Consider the following 19526-nt stretch of genomic DNA (forward strand, 5'->3'; position numbering starts at 1 on the left):
GGTTGACCTGAGCCTCAAGCACAAAAAAAATGTTCCACTTCCTTGGGACAACCAAAGAAGCAATGATTAACCTCCTGCCTCTGTTATCGCCTGGTCAGGCCAACTTCTGTAGTCAGCTAGAGGCTGTCCCGTGAGGTCCAAAAAGGCAGGATGCGTGCTTGAGATAGGAGATAGCTCACCCCGTTTATCACCATGAACTCACCTTTTAGTGGTTGTTAACGTTGGGTCAGGGAGGCACAGCTGGTAGTATTTACTCTCATCTGTTTGCTCTTCATCATTGTGTCACCTGAGGCCCCTACCACTGGCTCATCTTTAACTGAGCAGTGATAAGCCTGGCTTATTTTCACCTAGGCAGTGGCAAGAACCGAGGAAGCAGTTTGAAGAGCAATTGCTGAAATGATAGCTAGCATTTGAAAGTTTAAGCTGTCTCATGGAGCCCCTGCTGCCTTCCCCAGCTCCCTAAGGCAGCGGCTCTCAACTCTCCTAATGGTAGGAGCCTTCAGTATGTGTTGTGGTGACCCCCAACCATAAAGTTACCCTTGTTGCCACTGTATAACTGTAATTTTGCTACTATCATGAATCATAAGAATCTGTGTATCCAGATGGTGTTAGATGGCCCCTGTGAAAGGGCCATTCAGCCCTGCCCTCCAGGGTGTTTGTGTGTGTGGGTGGGGGTGAGGGACAGGGGTGTGGTGGGGGTGTGTCAGGACCCACAGGTTGAAAACTGCTGCCTTAAGGCCTTGCCAACCCCAGCCATCAGGCAGGAGTGCAAGTTCTCCTGGAGGAGAGCCCAGCCTCAGCTCAGGTGCTTAAGATGGGGGTGTAGCTGTGTTAGTTATTTCCCTCACTGCTGTGATCAAATATGAGGCAAGAAGCAGTTTTAATGCAGGAAAGGTTTATTTGTCTCTGCAGTCCAAGGAGATACAGTTCATTGCAACATGGAAGGCACGGTGGCAGTGGTGTGAGGTGACTGGTCACCCTGCACCCAAGTCATGAAGCAGAGAGGGGGATAAGAAGCTGGCCTGGGCTACAGAAGCACAAGACCTGGTCCCAACTGACTCAGTTTCCCCAGCAACGTCCGACCTCTGAAAGAGCTGCCACCTTCCAGAAGAGCCATGCGAGCCGAGGAACAAGCACTCTGACCAGGGTGTTCAGCTCCCGGCTCCCCAGTAGTCTCATGGCCACTGCATAATGCAAGCCACACCATTCCAACATCAAAGGCACTCGTGGTCTTTAACAGTTCCAAAGGTGTTCAGGAGTCCAAGTCTCTCCTGAGACTCAGGGCCATATCTTGGCTGTGTGAGTCCCTGTAAAATCAAAGACGGGTTACATACTTCCAACACACAGTGGCACACCTGGGGACAAAGCAAAGAAAGATCAGACCAAAGCAAGACTGAAACCCAGCAAGGGATGCACCAAACCCTGCTGCCCTTTCATGCCCATTAATGACCTGGGGCTCCTGTGAGAACCATGTTGGTTCCAGAGTTCTTGCTTGGCCCTATGACTCCAGCTCTGACATCTGGAAAGTGGCACATGTAGACACTCTTTTGGGCTGGCTCTACTCTTTGCCATTAGCTTGTCTCCGGGGATGGCCCTGCCATGTTCTTGGCATCCCCCACCTCCTGGTCTCTCTTCTTCGAACAAGGCTTTGCCCCCACAGCTTTGCAACAGAAACCAGGGGCCTCCTCGCAGGGAATATGATCCCGCTGCCTGCCACACTTTGCCTACTTGGTCCCAGAGGCTACATTGACCATTGACCCAAAGCTCTATTATCTCTGGGCCTTGAATTCCGCTTGCCTGCAAAGCCAGCAGCAGCAGGAGGATGTTGACACATCGGCTTGAGATGTCCTATGTTCCCCCGAGACCAAAGCAGTAGTGACCTCTGTCCACCTTGGTGGTTCAGTCAGAGCAGATGGATTTCTGGGGTGGTGGTCTCTTTGAGCAGAAGACACCATCGGTGCCTCTCCTTCCCCATACATTTGCACGTTTTTTAGTGCTAGCCCTTCAGTGGGCAGGGCCTTGCCCTCTGGGCACCATCCCTACTGTGCCAGTGTAGACTGCAAGGCTTCCTTCTCTGTACTGGGGCACATTACTTCAAAGAGGACAGCTGTGTTTGGTCTGTATCTTTGGACTCTGTTTCTTTCCTTAACAATCTGTGCTTTGTCCACGCCCTTCTGCTCCGCTTGTTGCTCTCTTGTCTCTGCAGACCCGTGTGAGAGCACTGAGCAGTAACCAGGACACAGCCTGAGTGCCTTCCTGTCTCTAAGCTTCTCCCAACAAACTAATTAGCCTATTACTTTTGAATTCTGCCTCACTGGGGTTCTCGAGACACAGGCAAAGTGCAGCTTGAGTCTTTGCCAGAATGTCACACAAATGACCCCAGCCCAGTTCCCAAAGGAGTCTTATTCCCCCTCTGAAACTCCACAAGCTGGGCCTCCAACATCTGGCTTCCTCTTGTCATCCCGGCCTACTAAGCCCCCACCAGAATGGCCCATGTAGCTCCTCTCTGAGCACTGTAGACCCTTTTCAGGCCAAAGTTACAAACTCTTCCATATTCCTCCCCAAGACCAGTTGAACAGCTGTCCATGCCACATGGTCAGGTTTTTCACAGTGATGCCCCTCTCCAATCTCTTTCTGTATGGGTGACTTGCTTCCTTGCTTAAGAACAAACACCCAGCCATAAAGGAGGAGTGGGGAAGGGTATGGGGGTTTGTCTCACCTTGATGGCAAAGGAATGGTAGCAGGAACAGGAGCCTGAACAAGAGCAGGAGGCTGGCTGTTGGCATTACATGTGTAGTCCGGAAACAGCAGAGCAGGAACAGGAAGAGGGGCCGGGCTAGAGAGCCTCAAGGCCAGTTCCCCAGAGACTGACCTCCTCCACTAAGGCTCTCCCACAAAATCCAACACACAAGTCTCTGGGGTTCATTTCATCTTCAAACTATAGCCGTAGCCTGGGGGGAGGGGGGTGGGCAGGCAGGTCTCAAGGGCAGGAAAGTGCCAGTTCTAAAATCCAGAGCACCTGCTCTGGCCAAATGTCTGGAGCGCCACAGGGCAGTGCCCTGCCTTTGCTGGGGAAAATGTGGCTGCTTAGGCCCTCACCTGGCCAGCAAGCTGGCCATAGTCAGTTCTTCTAAAATCAAGTTAGGCACTGATCTCTCTCTAAAGCCAGAACTCAAATCTCTGTTCTGTTAAGGTCACTCCAGTCCCTTTTAAAGTGACCTTTTCTCTAGTGGTGGAAGCTGTCTGCAGTGAGCCCAGCCGGGTCCTCTAGATAGTGATCCTGGAAAAGGAGACTCGCATGTGATGGTTCTGGCCTAGGGGATGACCATGCAAGTCTATAAGAGCCTGGATAGCCTCCTCTATGGAGCCCATCCGGATCAGCGCCATCTTGTGGTTCTTGGGGAAGAACTTGAAGGCCTTGACAGCACCCCCGCTGCTGGAGAAGAGGTTCTTGAGCTCTTCCTCAGATACCGAGGAGGGTAGGTTGGAGAGGTGCAGGGTGGCTGAGGGCGGAAAGATGTTCTGGAAGTTCTTGGATCCAGGCTTCTTAAAGCGGTGCAGCCAGGAGTTGACATACTCCTTGGTGAGGTCCTGGTCCTCCTTGCCCTCCCGGGGCAGCTTCACGCTCTGGTGCTTCGATGGCAGGATGCAGAGAGCCTTCCCATACAGCTTGTGCCCATTCAGGTGCTTCAAGGCCAGCTCAGCCTGACTCCCATCTGCCATCTGCACTAGTGCGTTCTCCTTCCTGTTGAACAAGATCTTCACTCGATGCACATCGCCGTAGGCACCAAAGAGAATGAAGAGGCTTTGGGGTGTGACTTTCTCAGGGTTGAGGTTGGCAACCAGGAGGACAGGGTTCCCCACCCCTGGGGAGCCTGAGGTGACCATTGAGCTCTCTGCCCCAGGTGCTGCTGCTGCTGTTGCTATTGCTGCTTCTGCTGCCAGTGCTCCTCCTGTTGCTGCTGATGATGATGATTCCACAGCCACTTCTGGTATTGCTTTCAGGGCCAGGGCTCTCAACGCTTCCGGGATGGCCAAGCCTGCAGCTTGAGGAGCTGCAAAGTTGTGAAATGATGCAGTGCTTGCATAGGGAGAAGCTGTGGTCATGACAGGTGCAGTGAAGGCTGAGGCCATGTTCTGGACCTGGACCGGCGAGGGCTGACTTTCATCTGAGGGCAGGTCTGGGCGTGTGTAGTCTCGGCTCTCGTCGTTGTTGTACTTGACTATGAGGTTGGTGAGCCCAGAGAAGGAAATGCGCAGTGTGCAGCAGGCGTCATAGATGTTCTGCCCATCCAAGCACAGCTTGGCACACTTGGCACTCATCGAGTGAGCATACTGTAACAGCGCCTGGAACCGGTTGTTCTTGGTATACGTGATGATTTTCAGAACTGTGCCAAACCTGGAGAAGAGCTTGTGCAGCACTTCCAAGGTCACGCGGTAGAAGAAGTTGTCCACAAGGATCCTGAGCACAGTGCCCTGCCCGCCCACCACTAACCCCGTGTCCACAGCAGAGGCAGGGGTGGCCGGGGCCACATTCCACGCCTGGTAGGGGTCGTCAGATGGCAGGCATAGCTGGGCACCCACCTGGCTGGGGGCAGCAGCCTGGCCAGAGGCAGCAGCCTGGCCGGGGGCAGACACCTGGCTGCAGGCAGCCTCCCTGCTAAGGGCACCCACCTGACTCAGGGCAGCCACCTGGCTGGGGGTGTTGCTTACTCTGAGCTCCTTGCAGTGGGGTGTGTAGGCTTGGATGTGAACGGGCTGCCCACGAAGCACAGGAGTCATCCAGGTGTAGTAGTTGACCATGGCTTTGGCGGACTCCTCTGTGCTCATCTCCATGAAAGCCTGGTTCTTCGCCTTCAGAAACAGTAGGTTGGAGACCTTCCCAAAAGGCAGCGCGAGACAGAGAATCTCTGTTTCCGTGACACTGGTGGGAAGACTGTGGATGTGGATCACTCTGGAGGGACCGTGGGTGACCCTGCTGTCCCCCTGGAACCTCTTTCTGTCCATTCCTTTGGCTGCGGGGGGCAAGTTCCTGCTCATGACAGCGGCTTGGTTCTGGACACCACACCGGCAGAGAGAAGGCTTCCCTGCACCACAGCTGTGTCTAAGGCACACAGAGCAGAACTGCCGGAGATGGAGTGGAGGGGAGTGAATAGCCCAGCCCTCCTAGTTAGATACACTGTTGGCCTGATTAGAGTCACGTGTCTCCAGTGTTGGACACTGAGAAAGAAGCTCCTCTCACCGTCCTGGGGCCATTCTCTGTCCTTCTGAGTGTCTCTGTTGGTCTTTCTCTGTTTCAGTCTCTGCGTCAGCCTCTGAGTCGGTCTGTCTGTCTGTGCGTCTGTCTGTTCATCCTCTCCCTCTCTCCCTCTGTCCCCCTCCCCGGTGTGTGTGTGTGTGTGGTCCCCATATTTGCTGCCTGGAATGGAGGGGTGGACATGTATACTTTCTCAAAATTTTTGCCTGTTAGCTTATCCATTTAGACCCAGATCTGTACTTTTTTTTTTTTTTTTTTTGCCTTGAAAATCTCTGCTGCTATACAGTATTCGTCAAGTAGTGGCATCCTGAGTTTCAAGAAGAGGCCTGAAGTAGGTACTGGAAACAACCTTCTGTTGTTTCTTAAATGCACATCAGACGTTTAACCACTGATTGATAGAACCCTCTTCTCTTTTTGGTATTGGATTATTTTGCTTAGAAAGCGTCCTGTTTTAGTTGCAGTCTGCAGTGTTTCAGCAAGAGGGAAAGCGATAAAGATGCTGAAGTACAATGTATTACAAAGGAGTGGCCAGGGGCATTCTTCTCAAAGAGGCTATTGTGTAGAGTCCAGAGTGGAGGAGATGCCAAAAAGTTCAGGGTAGACTTAATGTTTAAGCGGGCAGACTTTAGAAGTAGGGAGTCACAGGGTTCTGGAATGGAGCCACAGAAGTCCAGGGGACCCTCTGCTGCAGATTTATTTAACTGGATCACTTTTAAACTAAGAGTTAAGTTTATGAAAGTAGCCTGTGTATTATCCAGGATCTGAAAATGGGAGAGAACATCATCTGTTGCTAGGCACAACTCTTTGTCTTTCAGCTAACTAGAGCATTGTGGATCTTTTCCATCTCCCAGCAAGTGAAGGAGGGCTCTCTTCTGCATGGTAACTCCAATTCCATCATGTCAGAGTTGGTGAGACGTGAAGGTATTTATTCCTGAGGTTGCTGACATGCAGACATATTTATTTACTGCTGATAATGTCCTTGCAGTGAAAGACCCATTGCTCACAGGACTCTTGTAACATACCTTTCCTTTAAGCTAGGATGGTCTCCTTGAGCACGATTCTCCTAGTAAAATACAATATTCTTGTCCTTCAGTTTTAAAGAGATTACAGTTATGGTGGGGAGCAATAGAGACTCGTTCGGGTTTGATCACTGTGGCTCGTTTTCAATATCATTAATGTTCTTGGCAGTGAGCACATGACTTGGTTTGCTTTGCAGAATTATAAACATATGTTCCCATTTTAAATACCAATTATTTTTGCTTTCTTGTTTGTGTACTATTTCTCTTATGCCTCACTTTAGTAAAATAGATGTTAGGGGAAATGCAAAAGGGTAGTAAATGCAGGGGTACTCTTTAGGCCACTCATAATTTCATTATGAGTTTTAAAACTAAAATTCCATGAATTTTCCCTCTTCTTCATTTTTGACAACTGTTTCTTCTATCTCTTTTTTCTGTTCTAATGAGCTGCTCTTACTGGATCCAATAGTTCAGATTTTCCTTCTGGCAAGATTATTTATGCTTTCCTGGAGAAACTCTTCTTTATTCCACAAAGAATTCCTTCATCACCTTCTACTCTGTTTCTACATGCAGCTTATTATATCAACTCCAATGCATTAGGTCAGAGGGGCTTCAGACATTGTACATGCTGATACTAACGGATTTCAGCATGTTTAAATTTGCCAATCACATCTTTAAAATTTTAAATTAAATTTTGATCTTACCTACTAGTGCTCCATTTCCTATCCCTCCTGGGTCTCTCAGATCCATACTTTCACTCTTCATTGCTTTCTGTGCTGAGCATGATCTGTATAACCCACAGGGAATGTACTGATTAAGGTACACCACAAACATGGCCACAAGTAAGAATTTTCAATCAGCTCTAATATGCTCAGAGACAAGAAATTGCCAGCCCTTACAACAAGAATGTGAGTCACTGTACATTTTTGGACATGGCAGTGGGTGGAGATAGGAGTTATGTTGAATTCCTGGAATCTTAAACAGCTACAGTACACAGCATATAGCAGTTGAGATTTCCATCCTGGAGGAGAAGCCTCAGCCTCCCTAACTGATAGGACGGCTGAGGGGGTAAATAGGATGGAGGATGGAATACCCTGTTACTTGCAGGCTGTTGGTTCTTGCTCAAGAGCTACTTGGGTGATAGTCCTCCAAGATGGCTTACTTTTCCTGGACAAGTGAAAGGAATACTTGATGTCAAATTCCCTCAGAGCCTCTCCCAATTGAAAATTTACTCCCTATGGAAAACATTTTGTCATAGCCTCATCCTAGGTGGAGAACAGTTATTCTGCTTGCATTAGTCACCTTTAGTCACCCTGCCTTATCTAAAGAACATTCAGGATAAGTCACATCCCAGGGAAATAATATGAGAAAGGAAAGAGAGCATGAGGTAAAGGCCATATCACCAGAGAAACACCTTTGAAGATCACAGCCTAGAGCTACAGTCCCTCCTACAGAGATTCAGTTGTGTTAAGTATACATTTCTCTGCCCCCACTATCATAGAGCCATTAGATTGGTAATAAACTATTTTCTCATTTTTTTTCTCAGCCAAACGAGTTGCACTGACCTGAGCCAATGGTTGGGTTATTTTTTGCTTTCTCTTAGAAATCCATGCAGACAAACACAGGAGCGGATGCTCACAGTCAGCTATTGGATGTATCACAGGGCTCCCAATGGAAAAGCTAGAGAAAGTACCCAAGGAGCTAAAGGGATCTGCAACCCTATAGTTGGAACAACATGATGAACTAACCAGTACCCCGGAGCTCTTGTCTCTACCTGCATATGTATCGAACGAAAGTTTGCCTAGTAGGCCATCACTGGAAAGAGAGGCCCATTGGACTTGCAAACTTTATATGCCCCAATATAGGGGAATGCCAGGGCCAAAAGAATGGGAATGGGTGGGTAGGGAAGTGGGGGGCGCTATGGGGGACTTTTGGGATAGCATTGGAAATGTAATTTAGGAAAATATGTAATAAAAAATATTAAAAATTAAAAAAAGTACATCCCAAAAAGCTTTGTATAACTTGTAAGAATCCAAGTGAGTGAAAGATTTCTCCCTGTACAAATAATTTACCAGTACTGTTGTTTCATGGAGATTTCTTCAGTTCAGGCTTTTTTTCTGCAAGATGTTCATTTATTCACTCAATAAATAAATGTTAAGTATGGGTGGTATGTCAAAAAAAAAAAAAAAAAAGAAAAAAAGAAATCCATGCAGAGTAACAGGGTGGACTGAACTGTTCCAAATGCTCATTGAGAAGGAAACTATAACCTCCATGTACCTACACTTAGATAGCCAGGAAATTTGTCACTACTGAGTGAATAAAAAGTTTAAAACACAAATCTTTGTCATAAAACCTGCCCTGAAAGAACTCTTAAAAAACAGAAAAAAATAATATAAATCATGAAGTTGGGTTTCCATAAAGTCAGTCAAGGAACAAATTAAAATAAATGGCATCTTTTGTATCTTATATATTTTTGTATTCTGAAAGATGACTGAACAATATACAGTGTTATAGCTAGAGAATTAGTAACATGTATGTCAGGAACATACAGAGTAGCCAGGAACACTATGCTATTAGGTACTATTACTACAAAGTAAGTGATGCATTGTTATTTGATGGTGTACTTAAGGTAAATATGTATATTGGAAGGTGTCTTAGTTAGTATTCTACTACTTGAGGAGACACCATGATCAAGACTATTTCTAAGAGAAAACATTTATATGAGGCCTTGATCACAGTTCTAAAGGGGTTAGTCCAATATCAATTGTTAGTATCATCATGATAAGCAGGCAGGCATGGTACTAGAGAGCTAGTTGAGAGTTTTGCATTTTCAGGCTAAGAGAAAGAGCACATGCACACATGCTCATGCATATGTGTACGTGTACGTGTGTGTGTGTGCGTGTTTGTATGAGAAAGAGAGAAAGAGGGAACAGGGCCTGGTTTGCACTTTTGAACCTCAAAGACCACTCTCAAAACACATTTCCTCCAACAAATCCATACATTCTAATCCTCCAAGCATTTAAACCTATGAGTCTATCGGGGAACATTCTTATTCAAACCACCACAGAAAGTCTATGGAAATCACACACATACACACACATACAAAAAGCTATTTTAGTACAATACAACTAATATTATAATAGTGACACTAGTGGAATCACATAAATTGTTCAGTTAAAGTCAGACAATCTTTGGCTAGAGAGATGCTCAGTAGTTAAGAGCACCTGTTGTACTTGTGAAGAAATTGGGTTCAATTACCAGCATCTATATGATGGTTCACAACTGTCAATAATTCTATTTCCAGAACATACATAATACACAGACATATATGAGAGCAAAACCATTCATACACAAAATAAATAAATTTTAAAGTAAAATAAAAATAATACCAAAGAGGTAAAAATTGGAGCAATCAGAAACAAAGAAAACACAGAGAGAGTAAGAAGAAAGTGTTTGCCAGTGACTATGATTCACATGGATCAGATTATAACAATGCTCATTTAAAATGGACATGGTATTGGTACTCCCAAAAAAGCACTAGAATTCAGGGTAGATTATTAGAAAGTTATAATTGGTAGGTAAGGCATTCATGCTCAATATAATGACTGGTTTTTTTTTGGGGGGGGTTCATTGTTATTGTTAAAAAAAGGATGAAGAAAGCCTCACTCCAAAGAGAGGCACAGTGGGTACATTAATTTCAAATGAAGCGGATGTCAGATTAAGAACTGGCTAAAAGGAAAGATAAATGTTATAAAATAACAAAGGGGTCAATCATGCAAAAGGACATATTCCCAAACATATGTGCCTAACATTAACAACCGCTAAAAGGTGAGTTCATGGTGATAAACGGGGTGAGCTATCTCCTATCTCAAGCACGCATCCTGCCTTTTTGGACCTCACGGGACAGCCTCTAGCTGACTACAGAAGTTGGCCTGACCAGGCGATAACAGAGGCAGGAGGTTAATCATTGCTTCTTTGGCTGTCCCAAGGAAGTGGAACATTTTTTTTTTTGTGCTTGAGGCTCAGGTCAACCTAAGCAGAATGAGGATTTCCTGCCCCACTTTAATAAATGCCCCAATGGATAAAGAATTGGGGTGTCTGGTTCCTTCTTCTCACCTGGTGCATTTGTCTTTTAGAGACAGGGTTTCTCTGTATAGCCCTATACATCTTGCAAGTAGCTCTGTAGACCAGGCTAGTCTCAAACTCAGACATTCTCCTGCCACTGCATCCTGAGTATTGAGATTAGTGCTGGTATTAAAGGCATGCACCACCACCTGGTTACTTCAAATATTCAAATATGCAAAAGACAAGATTGTCAGTGGTATAATGTGCTACGCTATGAATATTGTATAGATATGTATTTAAATGCTGAATGGATTTATTTGTAAAAACTTAAGGGCTTATAAAAATTTAAATTAAAAAACTTCTGGGGGCCAGAGAGATGGCTCAACAGTTAAGAGCACTGGCTGCTCTTCCAGAGGTCCTGAGTTCAATTCCCAGCAACCACATGGTGGCTCATAACCATCTGTAAAGGGATCTGATGCTCTCTTCTGGTGTGTCTGAGGACACCTACAATATTTTTTCAAAAAACTTCTGAATCTGAAAAATAAATGTATATTTTACTGTCTGCCATTTATATCTCAAAGAAACTTCAAAGCTATGCTTTATTAAGTAAACATCTAAAAAGTTTAGCTGGATCTTATCCAACATTAAGGGATACCTGAAGTGGAAACTTCTAGTTCTTTGGAAGTTAGTTATGTGAAATGATGTTTTTCTGGGCACACAGGTGAAAGGATATCTTGCTAAAGCAAACACATGAAAGAATGTTTTCCCAAAGCAGGCATAGGTGAAAGGATGTTTTGATATAGGAAATACGCAAAAGGACCCAGGATGAAGGAGTAAAAATATAACCCCAGACAGTGAGACATAAGCACTGAGCTTTGGATTGATTTGCTCTGCCTTGCTATTCTTCACAAAACACGTGCATATATTGGTTCACTTTACATAGTGCTGTTGAGCTCAACTTGTGGTAAAGCTGCCATTGAGAGAAACTCGCCCAGGAACTGCTCATGAGTTTCCTGTGGCAGCTTGCTGCTTCCACGGCCTTGCCTTAGGCTGGCTGGCAAGCCAGGTGGTTTCTTCAGGATTGAACTACAGCTGCCTGGTGTCTCCTTGCTGAAAAAACTCGACTATAGCTGCCATTTTGTGCCTGGTGTCTGCTTGCTGAAAGAACTGGACTATAGCTGTTGGTTCATTCCTGGTGTAGGCTATTGTGGTAAATATGTAAAAGCTGCTCTATGCTCCCAGTGGGTGTTCATAATCTGCACCCCTCCCCAAAATCTCTAGACTCATGAGTGAAAGTCCACATTCTCAGCATTATTTTTAATATGCTGTACTAGCTCAATGGCCAGGCTACTCCTGAATCTCCACGTGGTTAACAGACTCCCCTCCAATATTCCTGAGTTAATATTTGCTAAATCTATATTTCACCTCTGCTATCCCAGACCCAATCAGGGGAGTAGTCCCTGGGGCCACTTTCCTGGATTCTTATATGTCAGTGTGCTCTTAAGTCTGATCTTTCTGTTTCCCTGTCATGGCAATTCTGTTCCTTTTCTCCTCTGTTTCTTGCCCAGGAATCCTAAAAGTCCTGCCTCTGTCCTCCTGACCAGCCATTGGCCACTGGCTCTTTATTGACCCTTCAAAAAACCAACGGTTGGCAGGGACCTGCATGCGAACTTACATGTTCAAACCCCCAACAGTCTGCCTGCTTAGAGGACTGATCTGCAGCTGCTGAATATTATTTGGTGTTTGCTACAAGACTGAACTGCTTCCCAAGAAGATTGAGCTTGCCCCAAAAGAACTATTGCTGAACAGGTCCACTTCCCCCATATCCTAATAACTTTTCTCTTCTACTACTTCTGCTGGGTGCTGGGATAGAGGAGAGGTTGAACCCTTATTAAAAGTAGGTTGCAATAAATGTATGCCTACATATACCAGTAGATTTTATTGGTTGTAATTTGTTTTCTATCCTACCAACTGAACAATCTCCCTATGGCAATGTCTTTCCTTATACATATTGTCAGGTTCTACACAAAGTTATACAAAGGAAAGAAATATAATGGAAACAGTCCCTCAGAGCTCATTGCCTAATGGAAGTAGTATAAAATAACCCAAGAAACTACAATAACTTCTTATATGTTTTTATTTTAGGTTAAATTCAGGATCACCTTGAAACTGGATACTAAAGGAGTAAGATGTGAGGTATACATGGAGAGCTGTAGCTGTATCCTAACTGTTGTGTCTTCTGTGGCTAAGTATCCTTGAAGCAACAATTAGGTTTTTCTTGCTATGTTAGAAACCAGGCACATCTCCAAAGTCTCCAATGGAGGGTCTGCATTCTCAAAGAATCTTGACTTCATGATAATATCATTTGCATTCTAATCCCGCCTTGTAGGCCTTACAAGAATATAATGGAGAGAAATAACCTTAAAAAGAAAGCCTGCTCTGTGTTCTCAGAAAATTGGAACTAGCTCTACCTCAAGACACAGTTATACTAGTCCTGGGCATATATCAAAGGACACTTCATCCTATTACAGAGACACTTGCACAACTATGCTCCTAGTAGCTTTGTTCATAATACCTAGAAACTGAAAACAACCCAGATAACCATCAACCAAAGAATAAAGAAAATGTGGTACATTTACACAATGGAGCTGTTAAAAATAATAACATCATGAAATTTACAGGCAAATGGATGGAACTAGAAAAAAATCATCCTGATTGAGGTAACCCAAACCCCCCCAAAAATGTGTAGATACTCACTTATAAGTTGATATTAACTGCAAAGTAAAGGATAATCATGCTACAATTCACAACATTATGAACTAACCAGTACCCCGGAGCTCTTGACTCTAGCTGCATATGTATCAAAAGATGGCCTAGTCGGCCATCACTGGAAAGAGAGGCCCATTGGACACACAAACTTTATATGCCCCAGTACAGGGGAACACCAGGGCCAAAAAAAAAAAAATGGGAATGGGGGGGTAGGGAAATGGGGGGGGGGGGTGGGGGGGACTTTTGGGATAGCATTGGAAATGTAATTGAGGAAAATACATAATAAAATATAAAAAAAAAAATCATGCTACAATTCACAGACCCAGAAAGGCTAAGTAACAAGAATGGCTCAAGGAAGGGATACATGTATCTCCCTAGGAAAGAGAGATAGAATAGATATTGTGAGTAGACTGGGCTGGCTATGGATAAGAACAAGAAGTATCAGGTGGATCGAGGATTGAGTGAGAGTCAACTGGAATGAGGGGTGTGCAATTTGGAGACAAGCTAGAAACCTAGTGCAGTGGAAACTCCCAGGGATCTATTAGGATGACTCTAGCTAAGAACCCTAGCAATGTGGGATAAGGAACCCAAACTATCCATCTCTTATAGCCAGGCAATACTTCCAGTAGAGGGTTTGGGACACTAATCCAGCTACTAGAACCAAACATTACTTACCCCGTCCCCAAAGCCAATGAAATGATGCCTAATGATATTCTGCTATACTCAGAGATTGATATCTAGCACAACTGTGATCAGAGAGGCTTCTGATAGGTTATTTCTCCACTGGTGAAATGAGCCAATTCAAGTCAGATTATGTTATGTTAAAGGCAGGTTTAATGGGAAGCTGCTCTTAGGTGAGCTCATTGGTCCCAATGGCTGAGGCCAGGGAAGTCCACATGGGGAGGGAATGTGCATAGAGAGAAGAGGAGGAGGAGGAGGAGGAGGAGGAGGAGGAGAAGGAGGAGAAGAAGAAGAAGAAGAACAACAACAACAACAACAAGAACAAGAAGAACAAGAAGAACAAGAACAAGAACAAGAAGAACAAGAACAAGAACAAGAACAAGAACAAGAACAAGAACAAGAAGAACAAGAACAAGAAGAACAAGAAGAATAAGAAGAACAAGAACAAGAACAAGAACAAGAACAAGAACAAGAACAAAAAAAAGAACAAGAACAAAAAAAGAACAAGAACAAGAAGAGAGAGCAAGAGTGAGCATAAAATGTCTGGATTATATTTTGAGAAGCCTCTGGGGGGGGGCGGGTAGGGCTGCCTAGCCCCTGTGCTGGAAAGTTCAGCACTGGGGGAAGGGTATGCCAGGTAGGAACTGAGAGATGCTGGGAGATCCTGGAAGCCAGGTCTGCTTTGATATGTAAAGTATGCACCTGAGTCCCTTGCCCCAGGTTCTTAAAACAAACATCCCAGCCTTTTGTTGATAATAAATGGCAGACATTGCTGCACAACTTCGTTTGGGGGGGAACCTAAGAAAATTGGGATGCTGGTCAAATCCTAGGAGAATTGGTGGTTCCATTGCTGTCCAGGATCTATAGGATCATTTGCTGCTAGGAAAGTGCAGACACACTAGAAGTGTCTGTGAGGGTAGACCAGAGCACCAGTGGGTAACTATTTTGGAATTTTCCTGGTTGTAGGTTCTGAGAGAACACCTGGATTTTAGGGCCAGAAGATAAAGTTAAGGAGTTCAGAGAAAAAACCTTTTTCTTGGGTGTACATTTGAAATTCTTATGCCCATTGTCTTGGTAGTTGGAGGAGGGGTAGGGATCCCAGGACCAGGGAAAGAGAAATATATCCCACCCTCAGGTATATGCACTTGAGTCCATTTGACTGTGGAAGGTAGATGCAAGTGAATTCCCTAAAGCTTACAAGAAGCTTCTTAGAAACTTTCATATCCTCAGACCTTACATAAACTTTACCTATCCAATTATTTACCATGAGACATGGGTTGTTGATCACTGGGTTCAAACCGCTTAGAGACCTGAAAAGGATATATTGTATCTAAATGGCCTGTGTGTCAATTAAAACGACAGACTTACCCATTACCCAGACAGTCACCAGACCAGGTTCCTGTGATGTTGATGACTTGTGGGGGACACAGATCCCAGGGAAGGATCAATCTTTGGCTGCCAGGCCTGGCAAATCTGAGAAGCCTTCCTGTGGACAAGGAAGATGGGAGACTGACCTTGCTTTGACTTAAGCAACCTGAGGCATGCCAGGTGTCCCTGTTTGTCCACAGTTCAGTCCTGGCCTCAGCAGCAGGCAGGGCAGTGCAGCAGTCTTTTTCAGTGGTTATTGTACCATGATGCAGGTAGAGTCATTTCTTGTTGTGCCCATATCTTCTTGGAGACCTTGGGGGAGGGGGTGACTGCTAGGATTTGAGAGCCTCTGTCATTTTAAGCATCTCAAGATTTTATATGTCATATTTAGCATATCTCTGACAGGTTTAAGGGCCAGTACTTGTTGAGCATATCTGGATTAGAGCAGTCTATGCCTGTATCTAGTTATCATCTCAAAACTGTACATCTAGCAAACATAAAGCAGGAGGCTAAATAAAGCTTAATAACATTAGCAAAAACAAGGGCAAACATATTTATGGAAGTAATCTTTAACCTTTTTAATGTTGTAAACTTTTTTTTTAATTATTTTTATTATATATTTTCTTTATTTACATTTCAAATGTTATCCCCTTTCCTGGTTTTGTTGCAGGGAAATATTTTAAAAGTACAGCAAGTTCCTGCACTACACCCTGCTACTCTCAGTCGTGGAGGTCTCGCTGGCTAGTTCTTATCTCCCGGAGACTCTCTGACTCAGAGCTCCAATATCTCTCCACCTAACTCACTAAGTTCCTATTGGCAGGTCATTACCATGCCAACCCCATGCTTCAAAATCCCCATGGCCTTTGTGGTGCACATCAGGCAGACCCATGCTTTGCCACTGTAACTTTCTGTTTTGAACCCAGATGAGCTGCCATCGGTAACTCAATCACTGGGCAGAACCACTAAAATCCTAATCTTGTAAGCCTTAAATCTTAATCCTCCAGTGGCGAATCCTGACATATCTGCCATTGAAACAGGGAGACACTGGTAATTATATCTTGTCCTCCCACTATCCCCATCCAAAAGGGCCCCCTCTCCCTCCTGCTTACTCTCTTCCCCTATCTAACCTGGAAGTCCTGCCAACTCACCCAGGGATTGGCTCCTTTATTCATTAGAGGATGGTTCACAAGAAGTCATCTGAGTACATGACTCATTCCTTGTTAACAACCTCTCCCAGGAAAGCAGAATTAGTATCAAAATACAAGTTACTACGGGGCTATCCACAACATGGTTTCCACTCCTGAAACCCCCTATCTCACCCCCCTCCCGTGCTTCTATAACAGTGTTTCCCCCAACCACCCACCCACTCCTGCTTCCCCACTCTTTCATTCCCCTACACTGGAGCATTGACCCTTCACAGGACCAAGAGCCTTTACTCCCATTGATGTCCCACAAGGCCATCCTCTGCTACATATGTGGATGCAGCCATGGGTCCCTCCATGTGTACACTTTGGGTGGTGGTTTAGTCCTTGGAAGCTCTGGTTGGTTGATATTGTTGTCCATCCTATGGGGTTGCAAACCCCTTCAACTCCTTCAGTCCTTTCTCAAACTCCTCCATGGGGACTCCATGCTCAGCCCAATGGTTAACTGCAAACATCCACCTCTGTATGTGTCAGGCTCTGGCAGAGCCTCTAAAGAGACAGCTATATCAGACTCCTGTCAGCAAGCACTTGTTGGCATCCACAATAGTGTCTGGGCTTAGTAACTGTATATAGGATGGATTCCCAGTTGGGACAGTCTCTGAATGGCCTTTCCTTCAGTCCCTGCTCCAGACATTGTCTATGTATTTCCTCCCATGGGTATTTTATTCCCCCTTCTAAAAAGGACTGAAGTATCTACACTTTGATCTTCCTTCTTCTTGACCTTCATGTGGTCTGTGAACTGTATCTTGGGTATTCAGATCTTCTAGGCTAATATCTATATATAAGTGAGTGCATATCATGTGTGTTCTTTAGTGGTTGAGTTACCTCACTCAGGATGATATTTTCTAGTTCCATCCATATGCCTAAGAATTTCATAAATTCATTGTTTTTTTTTTTTACTAATAAAAAATGGTATTTACTTAGAAGCATTCAGAATGTCAACAAAACAGCCGCAATGTTTGTTTGTTTGTTTGTTTGTTTTTTGCAATTACAGAGTGGTATTCAGTTAACAGAACAATTATCTTCGTATAAGCTGCATCAGAGACAACTGAAGATGAAAAAAATAAAACCCAAAAATAAAACCAAAAGAAAAACAAACAAACTACTGTCCCCATATATAACTAATTTGTGCTGTGCACCAACAAGAACCTGCTTTAAATTTCCATGCCAATTTACAACCCCCAGACTGTACCAGGCAAGGTTAGTGGCTATTGAAAATACCACCAGGACAGGGCTATCTAAANACACATTCGGTAGTGTGTTAACTATATATACAAAAAAAAAGACACTGTACAGTTTAAAAACAAATCTTACACAGCCTTACATTTCAATTTTTTTCTTTAAAAGGAGTGAGTTGTGTACAGGGGGGTTAAATGCTTTATAGACAAGAAAAAAAACTGCGCTAGAACCAACTTATTCATCATCTTCATCATCTTCATCTTCCTTTTCCTCTTCCTCATCCTCATCCTCTTCATCCTCCTCATCATCTTCCTCTTCCTTCTTTTTCTTGCTCTTTTCAGCCTTGACCACCCGCTTTTTCGCTGCATCAGGTTTTCCTTTAGCTCTCGTACTTATCCTTCAGCTTGGCAGCCTTCTTCAAATCTTCAAATTTCCCCTTTTCTTTAGTAGACATGGTCTTCCAACTCTCTGAGCACTTCTTGGAGAACTCTGAGAAGTTGACAGAAGCATCTGGGTGCTTCTTCTTGTGCTCCTCCTGGCAAGTTTGCACAAAGAATGCATTTGAGGACATTTTTGCCTCTTGGCTTCTTAGGATCTCCTTTGCCCATGTTTAGTTGATTTTTCTCCGCGAGGCAGAGTCTCCCAGTGCCCGTCCTGCTCGCAATTGCCCCAGCGCTGCCTCTGTGGAGCTCAATGTACTGCAATGGCTGTGAGAACGGGAGCCAGATGACAAATTCATTGTTTTTAATGCTGAGTAGTACTCCATTGGGTAAATGTACCACATTTTCTGTATCCATTCCTCTGTTGAGGGACATCTTTGTTGTTTCCAGCTTCTGGCTATTATAAAGATGGTTCTTATGAACATAGTGGAGCATATATCCTTGTTATATGTTGGAGGATCTTTTGCCCACAGAGTGGTATAGCTGGATCCTCAGGTAATACTATGTCCAATTTTCTGAGGAAACTCCAGAATTATTTACAAAATGATTGTACCAGCTTGTAATCCCACCAAGAATGGAGGGGTGTTCCTCTTTCTCCATATCCTCACCAGGATCTACTGACACCTGAGTTTTGACCTTAGCCATTCTTGCTGGTTTAAGGTGGAATCTCGGGGTTGTTTTGATTTGCACTTCCCTGATGGTTAAGGATGTTGAACATTTCTTTATGTGCTTCTCAGCCATTTGGTATTCTTTAGTTGAGAATTATTTGTTTAAGTCTCACCCCATTTTTAATAGGGTTATTTGGTTCTCTGAAGACTAACTTTTTGAGTTCTTTTATATATTGGATATTAGCCCTCTATAGGGTGCAGGGTTGGTAAAGATCATTTCCAAATCTGTTGGTTGCCATTTCATCCTATTGACAGTGTCCTTTGCCTTACAGTAGCTTTGCAGTTATATGAGGTCCCATTTGTCAATTCTTGATCTTAGAGCATAAATCATTGGAGTTCTGTCCAGGAATATTTTCCCTGTGCCCATTTGTTTCAGGTTTCTTCCCCACCTTCTCTTCCACGAGATTCAATGTATCTGGTTTTATGTGGATGTCCTTGAACCACTTGGACTTGATCTTTGTACAAGGAGATAAGAATAGATCAATTTGCATTCTTCTACATGTTGACAACCAGTAGAACCAGCATCATTTGTGGAAAATGGTGTCATTTTTCCACTGAATGGTTTTTTAGCTCCTTTGTCAAAGATCAAGTGACTATAGGTGTGTTGGTTCATTTTTGAGTCTTCAATTCTATTCCGTTGATATACCTGCCTGTCTCTGTAACAATACCATACATTTTTTAATCACTGTTGCTCTGTAATACAGCTTGAGGTCAGGGATGGTGATTTCACCCAGAAGTTCTTTTATTGTTAAGAATAGTTTTTGCTATCCTGGGTCTTTTCTTATTCCAGATGAATTTGCAAATTGCTCTAACTCTATGAAGAATTGAGTGAGAATTTTGATGGAGATTGCATTGAATCTATAGATTGCTTTTGTCAAGAT

The 19526-nt window shown here is 44.2% G+C and overlaps 1 pseudogene; it reads right to left on the bottom strand.

Annotated features, from left to right (window-relative positions):
• Nucleotides 1-2969: 2969 nt before the first annotated feature.
• LOC110286838 lies at nt 2970-5042 on the bottom strand (annotated as a pseudogene).
• Nucleotides 5043-19526: the final 14484 nt, after the last annotated feature.

The sequence above is a fragment of the Mus caroli genome, chromosome X, assembly GCF_900094665.2.
Source record: "Mus caroli chromosome X, CAROLI_EIJ_v1.1, whole genome shotgun sequence".
NCBI classification, from domain to species: Eukaryota; Metazoa; Chordata; class Mammalia; order Rodentia; family Muridae; genus Mus; species Mus caroli.